The sequence below is a fragment of the Calonectris borealis genome, chromosome Z (genome assembly GCF_964195595.1).
Source record: "Calonectris borealis chromosome Z, bCalBor7.hap1.2, whole genome shotgun sequence".
Lineage (NCBI taxonomy): Eukaryota > Metazoa > Chordata > Aves > Procellariiformes > Procellariidae > Calonectris > Calonectris borealis.
Genome location: NC_134352.1, coordinates 48727798 through 48750434, shown reverse-complemented (window position 1 = coordinate 48750434; position 22637 = coordinate 48727798). Strand labels below are relative to the sequence as shown.

Sequence of the window (22637 nt, the reverse complement as noted above, 5' to 3'; positions counted from 1 at the left end):
CACATTTGTGATGACCCCCCAAATGGTGTTTTACCATGCAAAACCGACAGAATTGGAAGTCTAGGTGCACAATGTTCTGTAGCGGAAAGTAACATTTGCATGCAGATAAGAGTTTTTTCCTTGCATATTCTCTGTGTGGGATAATTTGATGGCTACAAAAGGAACTTTTGAGCTAAGGGAAGCAGTCAAAGGAGCAAGATGCGAACCTGTACTTATTTTGCAAAAGTTCTGTGTTACACTGTTCTTGTAAACTGAACAAAGACATGTGTTTCAGCTCCTTTCTTACCTCTGTTACCAGAGGCCAAAATTAGCCTCGCAGGAATGAAAGCACAATCACAATAAACGAGAAAAGGCTCAAATGAGTGAAGTTACTTCTGCAACATGTTTTTTTGGCAACAGAGAGCCTTTGCCACGGACATCTAGGCCTCACGCACCCTTTCTTTTCCTCTGACATTATACCATGCAAAACAGATCACAGATCAAAGAGATCAGAGAACGTAAAGGCTGCATGCGTAGTATTTTTCTTCTTTTAAGTCACATACAAGTTTAACTATAGGCCCTGAGAGAGAAATACAGGATATCATTCTTGTGATTTACCTGCATTTACATCTCACGGCCACAATTTCAACAAATAGCATTCATGTGTGAATTTTAGTACAGCAGTTTATAACCGCAGGAGCAGCCCACCTCTTGTGGTTTTGCACGGATCTCAGTCACACGCTGCCTGTTTCAAGGCCCAAACCTGAAGCACCGCACTCAACATGCAGCTTGAGACCTCTGTTCCTTGCCCCACAGAAGAGGAGACAGCATGCAGAAGCCTGAATTTTTCTCACAGTGCCTCTTCCCGGACACGACGACATAACTCCTAGCTACAAATATGTCACTCATCAGGTTTGTTCCTTCATGTGCTCATTGAAATTGTTGAAAGGTGGTTTTTCAGAGTGCTATTTCCTATTCAACATCTAGACTATCTCGTCATTTCAACCGATCCACACTCCTGCTAGACAGTTTCTAGCTTAATCTCCAAATTCCACCACTAAACTATACTAATGCTCTCAGGATAACCTGAAACACATTTGTTTTTCCCATTTTGCAGCTCATTGTTATGTAATTCCTACCAGGAAAACACATATTTGATAATAAGGGAAAAAATACAGCATGATTTTTCCCCCACCCCAACACTCCGTGTCAAATGAAATTCATTAATATTTCTAAACGTGAAGATAGTCCATAAATACATTCCAAGTAGGCTTTTTGCAGAATGTACCATTTTATCAGTGTTAAATGTGAGATACGAGTCCAAGAACTACCTTTGCAGTTCATTAAATCAATGTCATTTTGACTGTATGTTGCAGTATGTGCGATCCTGCATGAGCCAGCTTCACCACTACATTCTTGAGCTCTAACTTTGTCACTGCACACTTTTCCTCCATATAGTTTCCTCCTATCACTTGGCACCATGCATTATTTCCAGGGGCCTGTAATACTTGCAAAAATGCAATGATAATGCCAAGACTGACTACGGGAATGACGAACAGTCCACATCCACTCCCTTGAGGTGTTTTTCTGGACAATATTTATAAAATAATTAGGAATAAGTTTAAGTATCACAAGAGGTGGCTCAAAAATAAGAGAAGCAATTCTGTTTCTGAAGAAACGTGTCTTCTTTACTTCCTGCATCACTATGGCCTTAGTAAAATTACTCCGATGCTTAGCTGCTTGCAGAACCAGACCCTGTTTAAAAAAATAAAGTAAGTGCAAGTACCTATCTCACAAACTGAACAAAAACCACACCTTTACTGCAATATCTGCAGAAGCATTCACATAGGAACAGCAAAACTAATCCTAAGGGAACAACGAATAGGAAACCACCCCCTCCTGAAATTCCACAGTTCAGAGTGGTCTAAAAGGGAAAACTAATAAAAGCATTCAAGTAGTTTAAGTATAAAGACAGGCTTACATGTGAAACTTCCCTTTAATAAGAAATTCTCACATATTACGCCATCAACAATTGCATCTTCAGATAAGAAACAGGTCCATCTCTTATGGGAAAAGAGTCTGTATTTTAGTTAGATAGCCAAGAACCTGGAGCTCACAGGACAAAAAGATATGTCTAATCATGGAAGTATAGAGTCTCTGACATCCTTATTTCCTTAGCAGAAGCATGTCATGACACTCCTGCCACTTTCCTTATTCCTTACTTCCAAAAAACAGAAATTATATACAAGCCACATTACTGCAAGGACCAGCTGTATTTTAAAAGTGCCATTATTGTTGCTATTGCCTGTTTTGACTTTGCTTTGGAAGAAATTGGACTGCCAAAATTCGAGTGCATTCTGAACAACCCAGAATCACTGAATGCAGGGAGGGCAGCTGATTTAACCACCCTGTTCTGCACTGGGACTTTAGCAGAGTTGTGGTTTCACTCCTTCTGACTCTTGTAAACATTTATATAATATGGAACAGCTTAAAAAATAATATCAGAAACCTTCCCCTCCCCCCCGACCTGTATATGTATTTGTTAACTCTGTTGGTATGTTTGAGAACAATTGCCTTATCAGTTTTCCCCTCTTATTCTGATTTTTCAGATATCCATTTCTGCCTCATCAATTCTTAAGATACGAATTTCAGCCGAGTTACCACTTATCATGCCGTAGACGAGACCAGCAATGAAGAGGGCAGCACACTACCTTTCAAGTTACAGAGTTTGAAGTAAATGCTGCAGAACAGGTTTTATATGTCTATTTATATTAAGTGCTAATGGTCCACAAAGTTCTAATGCATGTAATGCATTATTTTTTTCTAAGTGGAAAAATTTTGCAGTATATACAGCGTGCAATTTATCTGATTTCCCCTTTCAAGGAATTTTGTAGTAGTCATGAACTTTAAATCAATCAAAAAAAAGTGAGACAGGTAGTTGAAAACTGCTTCACTGTCCAACTGATGTCCTTGTTTCTAATATCTATTTGATGGGGCATAAGCATCAGCAAGTAAAATTTTAGGAGATGCTGCTATGTCGCTGTACTCTCCAAAGAGATCAAGTCACCTAGATTGAATTTCAGAACACATTTTGTAAAACATGTATATTCAATCTGATTTTATTTGAACATACTTATATCAAAATAACTGCATATCCTGGGGAACAGGTCATCAGTCACCCTTAAAAGGGTGATTTTAAGATTCATTTAGATTTAGATTAATTTAAGATTCATTTAGAACATGGAAGGAGCTGTAATAAAAATATTCACCTGAAAATTTTGTTCCAGTCAGGCAGAAGGGATGGTTACGGCAAGTTTATGGCACCAAAAAAATGTTTATGTTCACAAAAAGGGGCAAGAGGAGAGGGGCACTGACAGGATTAGAAGTGTTCTGGGAGAATCAGGCCTAAACTTAAAGAAAAAGTAGTTCTTGAGTTTCCTTTACAACAAAAAGCACTGTTACGATACCATGTAGTAGCTAATTATAGGCTGCCTAGAACAACAGTAGAATATTTACATTTCATCAAGATGCCCATTAAAAGAAAAGAAAGATGTCAAGTTTGAAGTTGTGAACTGTCCACAGGCTTCTGTCATTTTTTAGATCACAATATATCATTTTGTTGCTAAATGCACATCTCAATTTTGTTTCATTAGTTATTAAGACCACAATAAAGTAATATCAGTGTCTTCTAGTCTGACAAAATCCAGATCTCATTATTCTTTGTAGAAGTTATTTTTATTATATATTTACATATACCTAAATAAAACTAGCATTTTTTCTCATATATATAGTACCCCTCTTCTCCCCCAATTTAGGGCATAAATAGTGAAAGTCCAATGGCTACAGAGATCTCTGTAAATGTCATCCCAAACAAATATATTACGCAAATCTCAAGAGACTAAGGAAAACACAAAGAAAAACCCAAGACAGGAGAGGTAGCTCCATCACTCCAGAAGATCACCTTCTAGATAAAGAGCAGGCAGGTGACTTATGGATGATGCATCCTCCTACAATGCAGAAAAGCCAGAGGAAAAAATGTGTTGTCCTGCAACAGAACAAATGGAAGCTCTTTTCATCCACCATCCTCAGCCTGATACTCTCTCCTCTAAGATGTTCCACTGCTAAAATTCTTCATTGTCAAACGATTTGCATGAGTTACCAACAGTGCACAACCCTACAACAGGCACTTCATCTCTGATGAATTGTATTTAAGGAAACACCCTGAGAAAGAAAATTGGAGCTATCTCACATGAAAACATTTTTTTTTTAATTATTTTTTGTTGAAATAATAGGTTTTGAAGCTGCTTGTAGCAAGGACTGAAAACAAAGTCCTGGAGTTAAGAATTACAGTTTTGAACAGTTTAAAAAATACAAGGTCCTGAGCTGCATCTGCAATATGCTGTAGGTCCAGACAGGACAGACCTGTATCACTTTTTACAAGAGAGGCCAGCAACAAGCACACAGGAGGCATATTTATACTGAAAAAGCAGCTCAGTTTCTTACAGTCCTGTACGAAAACAGTGTATTTTGAAGCTTTACTTGCACTTACTCCAATGATTTCAGGAGCTGAACATGCTTCCTGAAAGGAACCATGAAGGAACAGGAATCTTTCTTTTTCCCAGTTTTGTTGGTCACTGCTTACTGCCAGAACCCTGCACATTACCAGATAAATACCTGTTTACTGTCTGTCTACATTGGGGGTTGGAAGAGGAGGGGGAGGATTGACGAGAAGTGAGATGAAAGCAGGCTTTACCGAAAATAAATCAGCTTGTTATTCTAGGTCATTGTTCTCCCCATCCTTACAGTTTGCTTCAGTTTTTCATTAAACTCACGTATTGTCTAACTTCACCGGTAGATGGTAAGGATAAACTTGTCAGCCTTCTCCAACTTATTGGCGATACAACTTGCAGACCAGCCAGGAGAGCAACAGGCAAGCATATTACCTGTTCAACTCCTTTGCTGACAGGACAGAGAGGGGCAAGAAGACCCTATAAACACACCCACACCCACACCCCCAAGTATCCACACCTCAATTAATGAACTAGCACGCCAGAAAAGTTGTGGATTGTAAAGCAAGCTGGATTTGATGCAGGACATAAGTGCCTTGTAAATTTTTACCATCCAAAAAGGAGACCAGACTGAACTCCCTGACGGACTTTAGCTTTCCCCTTTCTGTTGTGAAAAACAAATTTTCACCAAATATCAGCAGGAAACAAGGTGCTATGTGTTTTGATTTCTAGCCATTCTCCTGGCTAGTGACTAGTAGCAGGAAGCATAATTCAGCATATTTTCAAATGGTACAAGGGGATACACTATACTTTCTCACACTTAGCTGACAAGAGACCTAGGAAACACTTTCTATCTTAATTCTTTTTTCCCCTGGCATAAACTCTTTTGGTCAAGCAACTCAAGGCTTAAACATCAGCACCTGGGGTACAGCTTTGCCCACTTTGCTGGATAGCTAAGAATACCTGAAAAGAGAATGCTTACTGGTTTCATGCCTGCACAGTAAAGCTCTATTAATGCTTCAGTAGCGTGACTTGAAAGAGTATTTTTCAATTCCAGTGTCTGAGCTGCACAAGAAGTACATAAGAATTCTAACTCGCTTACAAGAAGCCTCTCTTGAGTTACAACTTCAAGAGGCCCTATGCAGCTTATAAAACGTCTTCTAGATTTGCTTCTAGCACTGGGACAAGTAGCAAGAGACAGAGTCACCCATGTGGATGACAGTACAGACACCTATAGCCTAAGCAATGTGTGAAGTTTCTACGTTCAAAACTATGAAATCATGCAAGATGTGTTCAAGTTCTTACAGTGTCAAAATAAGACTGGGGGGAAAAAAGCCTCCTTAATCATTCCTACATTTTCAAAGAAAACATGGCTTGAAAATACCTCCTTAGCAGCCCTTTCCCCCCTCCATAATGTAATTCAAGACAGAAAAAACTATACCATAAGTATTCACAAACTTACTGTCATCACTTCCATTTTACCAGAAACAAGCTTGAATTTAAGAATATTGCTATTTAGAGCAGACTTTTGAAAACATAGGAAAAGAGCATATGCTTTTCATCTCTGTGAAGGCATGTATTTAAGCCATGGTAGGCATATTAGGCTGAAAGGAAATACACAAAGTCCGGAAAGGCCCTTCAGAAGTAAGCTGAAGAATGTTTTTATACATGTATATACAACTTATATACATATATATTATATATACTGTCTACATTACATATTATACAATTTTATTATATAATAAAGATGTTATACATATGTATACTGTACATATATATACAAACACACAGATAAAGGGTTATAAAATACAAACAATTTGTTGTTAAGGTGCAGTGACAAATTGCAAAATATCCTCAACAGAACGTAACATCAGAACTGTGAAATGGAAAAGTGATTTGTTCCTGTATAACTCTTTTATACTAAAAAGATAAATTTTTACTGAAAAGTAGTGTCTAAAATGTTAGGAAACTAACATTTTTTTACTGCATAATGAAGATACAATCTTACATATACGAAGATATGTTCTTACAATATCTGAAATACAAAGAATATCAAAGCAAATATATGACTGCATTTATTAAAATCACTGCATAATATGAATGATGAATCAGTGAATAACAGGTCGCCTCTTCAATACTATAGCTGATGCTGGAAGTCTGTGACTTTTCACAAAAAGGAATTGGTTTTAACTTAGTTTTACACTGTATTCAAAATCATTTACAATTTTATTGTGTGGCACTGCAACACAGTATTAGATCTGAGTGACTCTTGGCTTTCAAACCTCTGTATCTCTATCATAGCAACTAAACAGACAAATTACTTTGTGTTGCATTTTTTTAAGTCCTTGTTCAGCCAAACTTGCTGTCAATTACTGGCATTCTTAGGCCATATTGCTGCACAAAAAGAAAAAATTTCTTGTCAATAGGAGGTACAGGAGCTGCAGTGCCAACCACGTTTCATGAACCACGTCCAAATCAACCCAATTCTGGCTGAGCAGGAATGGAAATTTCTCTTCCCAGTGAAACCCAGATACCTGGGGATACAGTTTGCCCCCATATGCAGATTTTTAAAGTCTTAATCATCTTTGATGATAACTCAGCAGAATGCAACATAGTGGAGATAAAATAATCTCACACGTACCATTCCCAGGCTACCTAGAGTAATATGGCTTGCAAGTTGGCTTTTGCTACTCTCGTCACCCACCTTTGTCACCCGCTGTCAGCGCAACAAAGTTAAAACTGGAACAAATGGTATTATTTTTCTCCCTCTACATTTAATAGCCATTGCACACATCTGAAATGATAGTTCGCTGTCTGAGGGTTTAGTTCACTGAAATGTTTGCTTTTGCTGCAGAGAGCCCTATTCTCTTGAAGATAATGTAAATGAACAGATGGAAGGATCAAGAATGACCTTACAACTTCGCAACATCACTGCTGGCTTTGCTAATTACTCAGTGAATGCCAGGTCTCATTCTCAGTTACATGCATACAACGCTGTGGGTCAACACGTATGGCAGAGTAGAATATATTCCAACACTTTATAGGCACCAACAAAAAGTCACCTAATAGAACATATGGCATGAAATACATAGTCAAGGTCCATTAAATAACATAGATGCTTCACAGTGTCAAATCTGACTCTGTGTGTTTTAGAAACCCTACAGCACAAGCAGGTTCACAGCCTGCATTTGCTTACCATGCACACAGACAGGTAACAGGCAGGGCACACCGCTCTACTGTGACACAGTGACAAACCACACGAAACAGAACGTGGACAGCAGCCCTCATCATAAGACGTTACCCCTTCCTATGCTCAGTACTCTGTATTTCTTCTTTTTTCAGTTAGCCCTTAAAGGTACAGCTCTGACAACTTTTTTGTTTAGCCACATAAAGGGCTGAACCTTTGCATCCCTCTTCTGCCAGAAGAAACTGCGGGGACTCAACAGCTCCCATGGGGTGAGCATATCCCAGGTTTTAAGTGACAGCTCGTTGCAGAGTATTGAGTTGAACTTGACAATCTAAGTGCAAGTTTTTAATACTAAGTAAAAACTTATTTAGCCTAGGCCTTATATACTGAACTTCATTAAACGTTTTTACCTTCAGTGCCTTATACAATGAATCTACACAACCAGAACCAAAGTTACAAGAACCAGCTGCAGCTTGCTGAACTACCCACTTCCACATACCAGCTAGCTTTAATTCTTCAATAAAATGCAAAGTTGCATCAGGTGTGCTCTATAAAATTTGTGTTTGTAACTTTACATTTAATTTAACGGTGAAGGCACAGTATCCAGCAAACCTCATAGAAGTTATAAGAAAACCATCCAAGAATTTTATTTCTCCCCGTTCTAGGTTTGGGGGTGCTCCTGCAAATTCCACCCTCCAGTATATTACCGATATACTACCATTCTCACTTTGTAGATGCATACTATACAGTATTTCTCAGAGTTTGCAAATCACTTTCTAAATATCATTTACAGTTGATCGGTAGAAGCAACAAATTCACAGAATCGATGTCTATACTGAGTATTTCTGAGGTCCCACAGAAAGACTCTGACCCTTGATCTCCCTGTGTCAACAGCTGCTTCTTGTTTCAATCAGCAAAGTACCACCAAAATACCCAAGTCAAAAATTGTTTGCTCCCAACCTTTTCAGCCTCAGCTTTGCTGCCTCTAAATGTAATAGTTCCCACTGTTTCAAATGGATTCTGCATAAAAATGTAAGATAAACAATATTAAATGAGCACTGCAAGCAAACATCAAAGTATTTAATGTGGATGCTACTGCAGCAAAGTTTTAACCCAAGCAGCTACTAAACTCCAGTCAGAGGTTCATCACTAATATCCCTAGAGATTATTGCAAATGGAAAAATTAACTCTCATTTTTCACTACGCCTGCTTACTCAAACTACTTCATAAAAACATATACATTTCTAGCAGTTTTCATATAATTTGTGATGCTTTAGTACAATATTACAGTGTTGCAAACACCGAGAAAAATGTTTACATTTCAACAAACAAGTTAAAATCCTGAAAGAGACTTACCGTCCCTGTAATTAGACCAGAAATTTCAAGTTAAATTCTTTCTGCTTTGAAGGTCTATGTAAAAATCAAGACAGTGCTCAATAGCAGCCAACAAAAATATCCTAAGGCATCTTTTGTTTTTAACTCAACTTTTATGAGCCACACTTCTCATCATGCACTTTATCATCATTTGCAGGTATAGCGAAGCAAAACTAAATTCTTCTACTAATGACATGCTGTGTCATTAGTCATGACAAAAAACCCAAAACCGAGCACACAACTTATAAATTACTTCCTACTACAGTCTGTTATTACACATCTAGCTTCAGTTGAAGGCAGCTGAAATTGCCACTGGCATTTTAACCGCCAGTTTAACCATTCCAAACAGACAATGTGCTCATGTGCTTTCACATTTGCCATCGCTAATGATGCTATCCTGATATTGCACATTAAATCAGACATATACCTGACATTAAAAAGATAGATCAGGCTTGCATGGGCAAATAAATTAGAAGATTGAGAGAATTTCAGATCATATTTGTCAGCTGCATAAATTAAACTCAAAGTTCTGTAATATCTGTATGAACAACATATGAATAGACCAGATAATTTCAGAATAAAATAAACTGAATGTGATGATTTTAGAGTTAAGCTCTTCCTTGAGACCCTCCCAACCAAGGGGAAATCCCCTTGAGTTTTGCAAAGAGCTATGAACTGCTGGACACTACTGTTTCCCACTGACTTCCAAGGCTTCTCTGATCACAAAGTCAGCCTGGCACAGGGATGCAGTCATAAATAGGTAAGATTCAGCTCAAGTAAGAGCTGCGATAATGCCATACATGGAAAGAGTTTTTAAGAGATTTTATCATAATTGCTGTGGTGTATATTTCTGAAATAAACCACTCCAGTGTTTTGGTAGCCTGCCTCAGGGCGAGGAATAAAAAAAAAAACCATCAGTCTACAGCATCTCTCTTTTGAAAGGCAAATGTACAATCAAAGTTAGATTATGACCTGGCAATATATGTTACTATTTAAAATAATAAAGTTCAGCAACTTAGCTTCCAATACACAATTAATACAGACGCTTCTTTTTATTACTACAAGTCTCACTAAATGCCTTAATTTAATAAAAAGATGTTTGTTCATCAGCCATTTTTTTTTTCAAACAGAACTTTTAATTACTCAAACACAACCTGATGCAAGAAGAATGAAACATGCAATGCTACACTTTTTTGTATAATACCACATCACAACCAAAGAGATCAGGCAGTCCTTCAAACACAGGTGACTTTCACAATTCATTTATAAGTTAAACATAGACCCAAACCAGTCAGAGATTATGTACATGCATCGGTTCTTTGTGGTAATATGTTACATGGACCCCAGATGCACATCCCCTCGCTACCAGTCATCTGCATCAACACTGCATTGATGTCTCCCCTCTGCCAGCTGTGTCCCCCAGGGCCCAGACCATTGTGCTGCAAGGTTGATTTAGGGCACTGGCAAGGCTGCCATTGGGAAGACCGCTAGTAAGGGCCAGAGGGGTCTTTGCCCACATAAAAGAAATGTGGGCAAATATGGAAAAGCTGTGGCCAGGTAGAAGCCCCGTTTCAATCTTTGTATCAAGGCACACACCTACCCCTAGCAGGAGCTTCCCTTGCTCGCCCAAAGAATACCCAGACTCAGATCTCACCACTTCAGCTCCTACATGTGTCAGAGGGAGAGGCTGTGGATGAGAAGGCTGTGGAGCAAACTAACAAAGGGAACACGAGTAGTGGGAGCGCCGAAAGGGTCTTGGTTAGGTTTCAACATTCTGTTGTCGCAGATAGTCACTTCATACCAAGCCTGGAACCACAATTCAAGTGGTGAGACGCAAAGGGCAATTCTGAATGACAGGTAGTCTCTGCAATGTGTGTGCACAAACTGGGAGGAGTCAAGGCGAGTGCTAAAGGTAATTGCACTTAGCAGTTGTGCAGATGTTCGTTACTGCTTACTAGTTAATGATTGACCCCCACATAAGATCAAACAGCTGTTAAAAAATTATCATTCTTACACCACAGGTAAATAAATTCAAGCACCAAAAACATGAGGTAGGATACTCCTATGATGCACAACTGCTTTGGGGCTGCACCAAAGTCACAGTCTGATCGCAAATGGACTTAAACTACCGTGATCTTTCTTGAGCATATTCATCTGGTTCAAAGATGAGTTCTGCAGTACATTACTACTGCAGGGATCCTTGCATAACTTCTCCTCTGGAGAAACTAAGGTGAAGAGGGTACTGCTCTCTGACAGCCAGCATGACGTGTCAATCTTCAGATGCATTTTCCACCCTGGAGAGTTCCTATCACCTCTGTGACATAAAGCACATAAAGCAGAAAGAAGCTGGGTAGGTTCAGACATTGAAAAGACTTTTCAAAATAAACTCAGAGGTCAGTAACATGCAAGACATGCTCTGTTTGGGCTTTAGTACAATGGAGTTCAGATCTCAAAGAAATCCAGCTAAATCTAGAAACTGGAGCCCCCAGAGACAGAGCAGACCATGGTTCTTTTTTCTTTTCTAAACAACACTTCTAACTATTCATTTAGTAAGAAAATACTGTTAATTTACATTGCTGAAACACAGAGATAACAATTTCCTTTCTTGGTGTTGCAAGGTACATTCATCTTACAACACAATCAGCCTTCCCACAGCAAGCACAGTATCTTTTAAAACTAAGAGTGAGACAAGTGCAGATTACAGACCCCCCCTTTACAACCAAGCCTATACAGAAAAGTAAAAAAGTGAGAGTACTAATTAGCACTAGAATAAATAGTTTAACGACTTACTGGATTGCTATTGGAAAGAGGAATTTAGTTGATCAGTTCAGCTGCTAACAGAAGGCAATAATCTCAATTTGAGAACCAGTAACTCTGAAGAGTGGTTCCACATGTGTTTCTTCTTTTATCCTGAAGCTTTGTATGTTCATTCTTGGCTAATTACAGCACAACAGGAAGGCCTGCGCTCACAAAATAATTACAACCTAGTCTGCTGAGGTAAGGAGACATAAATGAGGGAAACACTGCCTTCGGTGCAGGCTGTATAGGCTGTAGGTGACTCCAAGCATTCACTCGCTGCTCAAAACCTCCAGTTTCGCTACTCTGCTACAAACAGCTAGTCAAATAACATAGACAGTCCTAGGCGGGGTCTGTCTATCTGCATTAACACTTCAGATTCCAATGTAAGTGCATGCAAAGCACATGACATGTTTTTGGTGTACACCTATGTACACCTAGGTATACACCAACACACAACAAAAACACAACAACATAACAAAAATTGATATGTTCTCTAGCATGATAGTAACCTGAAGAAAGAGAAGCAACCTTGCAAACCCTAAACAAAAGCATGGGACACCCTTACAAAATATCCAGTCTAGCTAGGCACTGGTATGTTTCTTAGCTATTTTGCATGAGAAGACCACAGTACAGTGAATTAAAATATTTTTCCACAGACAGGCCAAAATTACTTGCCCATGTCCTACGTAATTCCAGACAGAGAGCTTGGGACTGGGCAAAGATGACGGTTTACAATACTCCAAGACTTATTTGAAGTTTTGAGGACTAACAAGTAGGATACTCCTCCTACTGCTGGAGTTTCTTTTTTCAAACGCTGAAGCATAAGACTTTGAATAAAACATCCTTAAGAATACATTTCAGATGTGAAGCAGTATGTGAACCATCTTAACCTAAATATTTATAGTTATAAGCTACTAATTCTTTAGTCCTGGCTCCAAAAAACTATATTTAAAAACAAACAAACAAATGAAATTTTAATTTAACAGTGAACATTTTAGCAGGTATTCCTACATAAATGAAACAAAAGCAATTTGCCATTCACATTGCCATTTAAGAGGTTCTTCCAAATTACTATGGATTATTTTATTGAAGAAGTCTGAAACTCTTTCTTCTCAGAACCAGCATCACCAAAACTTTTCCTAAATTCATTGTTTTGTCTAGCTACAACAGAATTTTAAAAGATATCTTAAAATTACACAGGTGTTTGTGTTTTAATTTTAGGTACTTTTAATATCTCATACTTGAATTCCATTATTTGCACACCAAGCAATAATATTCTATGTGTGTTCTTCTGCCCAGAAATCAGATGTCAAACTGCCTCTTTGACAATGTCATCTCTGCTTTCTGCACATACTAAGAATCACCACATTGACATGACTGAAGATGAAAGCATCCCAGCAGCATGACACCTCTGTACAGGATCACCACCACACATTTCAGCAGAAGTCTAACAACCAGAGAAAAAGTGACCATGAATGACTATGATCCTTACTTATCCACATTCCCAATAGTTTCAAACTATTTCTAGTGCAAAGTTTAGATTTCTATCGCCACTCAGAAATACATAATAATGTTCTTTCCATTTGCCATACTTTAGTGTCCTACTACAGCGATCTGTGAATAGCTGACAAAAGGTTAATAGTGTTAACAAAACCTGATAACATGAAATGTACAAGTATCATTATTTAACAAGATGACTTGTTACATCATCATGTTTGTATTAAAAACAAAACCAGAAGCTGTGGATTCCCATGAAAAGGTTTTCTGTTTCCTAGCCAAAAACTTCTTCATAATACTTCCTTTGTTTCTGTGTTGAACAAAGTGACTGAACTTGGTAGGACATCTCTGTTCCTTCCCAGGTCCTTCCACTACCACTCTGAATGTGAAAATTTCTTTTCCTCAAAGTGTGTGCAAGGTTGAGTGGGGAATAACGGTAAAGTACCAATCCCTCAAAGGCTTCTGTGTGTGCGTGCCTTCATGCACTGCGGTATACCTTATACGGTTATCCATACTGACTTCCACATCACTCAAAATCAAAGACAGACACCAGTTTTGGCAGAACCTGGGTACTCAAGTCTGACTTAAGGGTGTGCTCCTCCATGCAAGCTAAGCCACACATGCCTTTTTCTTTCCAGACTACTTATCCAGAGCTCTGAGGGGTCTTATACAAGACCTCTCAGAGCCACCGAAATACCACTTTATCTCTCTGCAGCCTGGTGACCAGGGGCTGGGTACGGTCTCCACACCACACAAATCAGGACCACCCCCTCTGCTCTCTGAACAGACTCACATAAAACATATCACAAAGAAAAACAGAGGAGATCCTAATCAGCACTTGCAGATGTGGATCTGCTGATTATGCTTTGCACTATGAAGAGGGTTAAGGTGCAGTAATCTTTACGTTGGCTCATAAGCCAAAAGACTACGCTGCATGGCAACCCCTCCACCAGCCAAGAAGGTAAATTTTCATCCCTCCATCCTCAGATAAACCTCTCCTAATATGGTCAGCAGACACACTGGAGAAAAAAGGCTGAACAGGATTATTTATTGCCTTAGCAATATTTTTTTAGAATTGTGCGTACAAAAATATTTGTCTATTCAAACAAATCAGTACACAAACCCTCTCAAATTTGTAAGACATGAGAACAAGAGAATTGCACACTAAAGACAAAGGTCCATGACACATCTGACACATCCCTTTACTGGAGCTCTGAATGTCAAACTTGACACTGAAGTAACTTTAAATAATAAAGTGATCAAAAAAACTTAACTCAGATAGCACTACTGAAAAGAAAGTTCAGTGTTCTTACCTGCGATGGTTTTGGTTCTTTTCCAGAGGTTAAAAAATAGTCACTGTCCTACTGTTATCAATGATTGGCAGACAAGCCAACCGCATACCACTGCACAGGCACACCTTCCTACTGAGCAGGAAGCACCTACAAGCCGCGTAGTGCTAACTGCCACGCTGCAAACCTGGGCATGGTCTCATAGGAACATTGCGTTACTCTCAGGCAAAAAGCCTTGACTCTTGACACATTAAAACCAAGATTTTAATTAGGCAGAAAGTTATCTTAGCAGTATCCAGGGACTTCCAGAATCTTTCCATTTTGTTCAATCATTCTCTGAAGATTTTCATCTATAGCCATAACAGGAAGGCCATGAATTTCTAAACTCCTTTTTAATAATCCTACAACTTTACAGCTTGGGTTAGGGAAGGTACATAACCACGAAGACTGCTATCTTGACCCAGAAGAAACATTTCCATTAACCACCTAATTGCAGATAGGCAGCAGTGCTGGCTGCAATGGATTTTTACATTACCCATAAAAACCTTGGCTGCTCGCCATTTCTCTGGGTCTTGAGTGCTTAGGATGGTTTACCAACAACAGAGTTTGCTGGGGAAAAAAAGGCAAACAAAGAAAACACATTTCCCAAATTTTGTAAACCAACAGATTACAGACTGCCCTCCAAATCACTCAGAGACCATCAGAAACCTTTAGTAAGCTAAAAAAAAAATTAAGACCATTTGACACAGCCTGTGCCCCTACTGTTGCCTCAAAAACCATCAGTAATGAACAAACCACAGTTTGAGACATGCTATCTCATGCAGTTAATCCTCTTCATGAACTTAAAAAAAATCAACCTTAGATTTGGGCAAGAAACAACGGTTTGTAACAAATCAAAAGGAAATGCTTATTGGCTCTCATGATCTTGTGGCTAATGGTAGGAGACTTCACAAGAGTTTACGTCACTAAGTGGGAGTGCCATTCAGTATGTCACGGCTATGATCCGCATCATAGTCAATAAGTAAGTTACTTGTAAAATTTTTTGTGATGCTGTGTACGTGCAGGCAAACCTTTCTACACACGCCAGTCAGCAAGAGAAGGACAGAAGCCAGCACAGGCTACCAGCCCCAGTCCAGACCTGGGGCTCCCATCAGCTTGCCACCCTTGGTACCTCCCTGCTCCTCCGGGTGCTGCTGCTGGGGCAAGCTACGCTGAGACCTGGAGAGAGACAGGCACACCCCTGCTACCATTAAGCTATCATTTAGCTGCATGGATGTATCCTCTGGCATTTAGCTGACTCACACTGGCACCCAGGCCAAGAACTTCTCATGAAAACAAACTCAGCAGAAGAAAAAAGCAAATTACTCTCCCAGATAGAGAGGGATGGGAAGTTCTGGATACAAAACAGCCCAAGGAGAACCCGGCCCATTCACTCCCTTTGCAGACACAGGTCTGCCCACAGGCCTTGCTATGCTATAGCTCATGGCAACAAGACAAAAAGCTCTGATGGGCACTGAAAGTGAGATTTAGACTATGATGCAGACTGGGGACATGGTGGGGGCAACAGCTGGTGCAACGAAGCAACAAGTTTCTCTCTCTTGATTAGATTGCAGGAACGCCAACAGCCATCTCACATACGATTTTCTCAAGAGTAAAAGAAGCTAACAGGTCTCATTCTATTAATTCCACTTCTCTCCCACCTCTCCACTGCCATTTACACACCCCCATAGCACAACTCCACAAATGGTCATACCAGCAAATTGCACCAGTTAAAGTGTCAGTTGAAAAACAGCTGCCCTCTACACCAATTTCTTTTGTTCTTGCAAAGTATTTTTAACCTAGATCAGTTCAGTGATCTGATATTATCACAAAGCCTCACCAACAGTTGTGCAACCACAGTCAAAAAAGTGGCAAACTGCTGTTAACAGTTGTAGTATTTTTAAGTCAGCTCTGGTACTGAAGGCAACATCCCATTAAACTGCACTGCTCATCAAGCCATAAACTTAAATGCTAGCAGTATCTTTCAGTTCAAATGGCACGACTATGTTTCTGGAGTTGTGAAGACGACTTAATAACTGCATTTGTCAATTACAGCAATATTTCTACTATTGAATGGTATTCGATTTTTTAAGTATTTGTGTAATCGAACCATCTTTGTATTTATGTCCATTATATTTAACATAATTCTGATCATAAATTAGCAGCTCTAGTCAAAGGACACCAAGATAGGCTTTCCAATTTATACCTTCACGTGCCAGAAATCTGCCAACTCAGTAAATTTGTACAGAGACAAAATGAGCCAAGTGGAACCCAATTCCAGATCTCTGGTACTTTTTTCATCGGATGAGCTTTATGATTCACAGTGAATTGGTCTCCACTAAGAGAGGATAAAAATCATCTTAACACTGGGCCATGACGTGCAGACAGGCACTTCTTACACAGCATTGAATGAATCTTTCAGCCTCTTGTGTCTCAGCTCCAGGATGTGTAGTATGGGTGTTCCCTGGCCTTGAAGAGACATTTTAAAAGGTACATCACTATCTATAGAACTTGAAATACTGCAGTAACAAGGATCATACAAAAAACAAAGGGTACCAAAAACAGGGGGCTGGCTGGGTGGCACGCAGTCACACAAGACTTGAATCTCGAGCTAAACAAGCCAGCAATAGAAATGGGTTAATAAAATGGCCATCATCCAGCACCTGCTTTACTAGACAGAAGCATCCTAAGACTATGCACGTACACAGCACCACACAAAATTTTACACGTAACTTGCTTCTTGACTATGATGCAGATCACAGCCGTGACATATTGAAGAAACTAATGCTAGCTTACTATTACTTTTAGTTTTTGAAAATTTCATATTTCAAAATACAAAACACAAGCACATCTGGACAACGGTGAAAACATACAAAGCACTTGCAACACCTACAACTTCGCCCTACCTTGCCAATCACAAATAAAACAGCTAGTTTTACAGCAAGGAGGAAATAACAGTAAAATGGTAGATATTGTACCTCACAACAGGCTGATATGGTTTTCTAGTTCACAACTGGAGAATGAAGAGGGAAGGTAAAAGATGGGATTTCCAGCTCACTGAGGGAGGACTTGAAGTTTCTTCCTCAAACAGAAGGAGAAAAAGCTCTTTCTGGACTGTACAAACGTGAAGAATAAGACAAGACGCGTGACCTCATAACCACAGCAGGAATCTGCGATGACAAATCAGACACTTGATCTATTTAGGGAAAACAAAATTCAGAATATCAGTGGTGTGGGCCCACAGCAAGCATGTACAGTACAAAATGGATTCAAACACAAATTACATCTAGAAGATGAAGAATGGTCCAAGCTGTACCTAACACTGGATGGCAGGGAAGGCATGAGCACCTTCTTCCCAAGCCCTGCCTAGCATTGTCAGTAAGACTTCATTTAGAAAAGCGTTTCATTGCATTTAACTTGTGCAGAGTTTGCTATTCAGTTCTAAGCAATATGGGGTTTTGAACATTACAACATATACCAAACTGCTCATCTATATGCTTCAAAGTGCGCATTTTATTTCACCTGATTAGTGAAGTTTGCTTTTTAGCTTCCGGAGTATATAAATTTCAACTATAGCACCATATAATTACCAGCAGTAACCAACGTTACCAACACGCAACACCAACAACTGTACATTCTGCAATCATTGTGAAAGACAAATGTTTAGGCAGGCTCTCAGTAATTGTTAGCACAGCACCATAACCTGCAGGGTGCTGAAAACTGCAGAGAAGCTGTGCCAGCTCTTACCTCCCCTTAAAACCAGATGGGAGCTGGGGGGAGAAGGGGAGGCAGCGCCTCATGAACAGTTGCCCAGGTGCTAAGGAAAGGCTGTTGCCAGCTCCTACCCTAAAGTAGCTGAGAACGCCAACACACTTAACGTGCCTTGGTTACATAGACCATAAACACACGGAGTAGACACTGTACACAAGAACCAGTAAGCGCGTTTTCAACACTCTATGGACCACATTAGGCGAGCCACAGAAAAAGTTTTTTTTATAGTTTCTAGCCCATTCTGCTGGTGTGAAAAATAAAAAAAGAAATCCCTTAGTTACCTACAGGCTAGATAAGAAACAAAACTGAAAAAAAAATCAACACCATTCCACAAACACACACTATTACAGCATATGCTGTATGTAAGCATATGCTTATTTTTAGGCACGTGTTTCAATTCTCCTGATATCAAGACGACCTAAATACATAACTAAAGATTATAAGCAGCCCTAAACTAGCACCAACTGAACTCGGTGAAAGAAATCTCCTGCGGTTTTTAATGGTTTAAGGATCAATTCCTAAACTTAGAACATGATTTTCCACTCCCTTTTTTATCTAATTGGGGGAGGGGAAGAATCCAGGAAAGAGATGAAATACAGTAAAATAAAAAGAGTGAAGAGGAAAATGTTTACAAGCATGCTTTTTTTTCCCTCAATATATTAATTACCAGACACTGACCTTTAAAAACAAAACAGATTTAAATATTTGTGTTCAATTTTAGCTTTCATGAATCAATTTTGAGATGGCTACAAGGCAAAAAAGGATGGGAGAAAGTATCTGGGTGGAGGAAGAGATGTGACAAATTAAGAATTATTTAATGGTTTTTAGGTTCTGGAAGAGTCAGAATAACAACTACATTAGGCATTCATCAGACTACGTATTCTCTACTTTGAAGATCAAAGAATTTTGGGAGACTGTCTAATGAACTTTATTAAAAGCATCTCTACCATAATAAACCATGGGATAAACATCCTATAAATTTAAGTTGAGAGAGAAAAAACCCAGTGGGTGCTACAATATACATTCACTAATTCCCAAACTGCCAATGCTCCTTGTTTTAGGTTCATTTTAAGAAGAGTTTCTATGGTTTTAATTTTGATCTGAGCCCTCCTCCACCTTATATTATCCAAATGTTAGCTCAAAACATTTACATAAATACGTAACTCTCCAACGAAACAGAAGGAACAAACCCACTGTTTCTTCACCTTAAGCAATATCCTTTTAGAAGCAACATGAAACAAGTATATTTACATTTCCTTTGGGAGAGCTAACATAACATCTGCACAAAGTTTTCCTAAAGCAACAGCACGTACCATAGCTCCGTTTTAAAGAAGCAGCATTAAAAAGAAAAGGAAGGGAAAAAAAACCCCAAACAACCTCTGACCACCTAAGCAGTGTATTGGAAACATTGCTACTTTAGGAAAGCCACTTTAGGGTACTAAGAGGTAAGTTTACTATTTAAGAGTTTCCTGCTGTCGGACGCTATTCAGTAAAATCAGCATCTTGGACAGAAGCGCCCCAGCCACCCCTGCCCCCCCGGAGGCAGCACCGGCGGCAGCGCAGAGCCGCCCCGTGGGGCCCGGCCGGACTCCACGGGGGTGGGCTGCGCCTGCCTCAATGAGCTCGTTCAGTCGCAGCGGAGTTTAATGCTGGAACAGCCAGTGCCTAAGGCATGCAGGAACCTTCCCCTCGCAATTCCCTCACACGCTGTTGGTTTTTTTTTTCCTTTAAAAAGCTACAACCCCACAATTAAGAGACTTAAAAGTCCGCGGAAGTTCACAGAAAAATACCCCCGAAACAAACAGAAGCACACAAAAAGCCAAGAAATGAGACCCGTTTTCCGTCAGTTCTCCAGGCTGCAGCCGGCACGGCCTCGGGCTGCCCGGCAGGGACGGGACCAGCCGCGCCCGGCCCGGCACAGCACCTGCCCGAGCCCAGCTCGGGGCGCCCGCCGCCCCCACCGCCCCCAGCACCCCCGCCGCCCCCAGCGCTCAGCCCTCAGCCCCGCACCGCCTGGATTCCCCCGCAGACCTCCTCCCTGAAGGGGGGCTAAACAGCCCTAAAAATAAAATCAGAAAAAAACCGGACAGCCCGCGCCGAAGCCCCCCACGCCCGGGGGCGAGACCGCCCACCCCACAGCGGGGGAAAACAAGGCAAGAAAAACCAGAGGCACTGCACGTTCGGATGCACCCGGCGGGTGCCCGCGGCCAGCCTGTGAGGGCCTCCAGCGAGGCGCCCCACGCCCCGCGGGAGGCCTCTCCCCCGCCTCCGGCGCCCCGCCGAGCCCCCCGAAGCCGAGCGGAGGACCCGGCTGCCGCCCCCGACCCGCCGGGACGGCAGCGCCGCGGCACCCTCACCTCCAGCGCCGGTGTGTGGCGGCGCGAGGCGGCGCGGCGCGGCGGGCCGCGGCCCAGGCCCCGCCCGCCGGCCGGCTCCTCCCGCCCGCCCCGGGAGCCGAGGCGGCGGGGGCCGGCGGGGGTGCGCCCTGCGTGTCCTCCCCGCCTCGCCCGCGGGCAGGCGTCCCCGTGGCCCTGGCTGTCTCCCCCCGCGGTTTGCCGCCTCTTGCCCTGTGTTTGCGGGCGCTCCGGGCGCAGGAGGCACCGGGGGGGGCCCAGGGCGGGTGAGGGGCTGGTGGTTGGGGGTCCCGGGTCCCCAGGAGACGCGGCTGCGAGGGGTCTGAAGGGCTGCGTGCTGCTTTGGTGTGCAAGGCCGTGGTGGTGCGCTGGAGTGTGGCAGCACCTGTTGGCCCTGGTTTTAGCAGGAGGGACTCTGGCTCCGCGGCCAGCCAGTCGTTCGGGGCCGAGCCCGTCAGCTTGCACCGAAGGCTCATGTCTGGCGCGTGCTCGCTTCCTTGCCTGTCGTTCCGCTTCTCCAGGCTTGGGCTCACCCAGGGCGTGTGAGTTCCCGAGTACCGCTTCTCACATAAAGCTGACCCCCGGGAGACACGTATGCCCCGAGCGGGACCACACAAGAACTGTCACTGCAGCGTCCGCCTAGTCACTCCCGTCTACGCTGAGAAGGCCGCAAATCCAAGTCGTTAATTCCCCCAACGTCATGTCCTTTCCATGTTTAAGTTTTGCAGGCCTCAGGGAGGTATTGAGGAGGATGACAGTGAGGAAGGCTGTAAATAAATCAGTGTAGATGAATGAATGTGGAAAGGAAGCTGGGAGAACAAACATGCAAAGATTTCCTGCTGAGGAAGATGGAGGGTTGGGAGCACCTCGTCCGCAGCACTGCTGCGTTCAAGGGAACGTCTCATAGGGGCCTGAGCTCTTCTCAGGGCAGAGTGCTGGGTCTGTACCCCTGACACGCCACCCAAGGCTGCACAGATGGCTGTGCCTGCTTGCTGCTCGAGGATGGTTACAAACCCTTAGCATCTGCTCAGGACCTTTTTATTCCTGGTAGAATAGACTACTCCCATGCTACACAAGATGAGTGCGTAATAGCTGTGCATTTATAGCTGTAATTACTGATATCAGATACGCTGACTCATGCATGTTGAATTCCAACTGCAGAAGGAACTATCGTATGTGTGCGCGTTAAAGAAATCACATAGCATTTCAGCGTGCTACTTCCATTTTGTTCAAGGTCCTTACTTCACTCTGTATTTTATCTGCCATGGTATTTATAACAAATTATAGCACAGCAACTACATCATATGTTTACTCAAATCAATATGCAATAGTCACACCATTTAAATGACGATGGCTTCCCTAGGTCAGAGCTGCAACAGAGGTCTCTGGTAAACTAGCTTCTGGTCTTATCCCCTGATGCTTCAATTTCTGCTTTTCATACCAGTAGTAGTACAGTGGCTTATATACACCACAGTCAGATGTGCCATCTGGCTCAGCTCTGAATCTTTAGAGTGGATGACACTCTCTTAATGTATTCAAAATCTGCAGCATTAACTAGCTCGTGGTGATATGAGTATTTGCAAGATGACGGAGAATAATCTAATACCTTCAGGGCTTCTCAAAATTTCCTTTCAGATCTTTAAGGTGGACTGCTTCACATTACGTTTCACCTCAACCAGCAAGTTCTGTCTTACAGAACTCTTGCAAAGGAAGTTTTAAGAACTGCAGAGAGCAGTGACACTGATTATACGCAGCAAACAGGCAACACCAAGTCCCAGGCCTCAGAAAAAGAGCAGACAGAACCCCTGATTCCTCTTCCTGCAAAAAAGGATCCTGAAGT

At 41.5% G+C, this 22637-nt stretch overlaps 1 protein-coding gene across 2 annotated transcripts in view; it reads right to left on the bottom strand.

Moving 5' to 3' along the window:
• Positions 1–18313, bottom strand: part of PIP5K1B (phosphatidylinositol-4-phosphate 5-kinase type 1 beta) — a 130086-nt gene extending 111773 nt beyond the window's left edge. For both annotated transcript variants that reach the window (XR_012670821.1, XM_075136273.1), the window contains exon 1: positions 17651–18313. The gene's annotated coding sequence lies outside the window, so the exon portion shown is untranslated. The remainder of the gene's footprint in view (positions 1–17650) is intronic.
• Positions 18314–22637: the final 4324 nt, after the last annotated feature.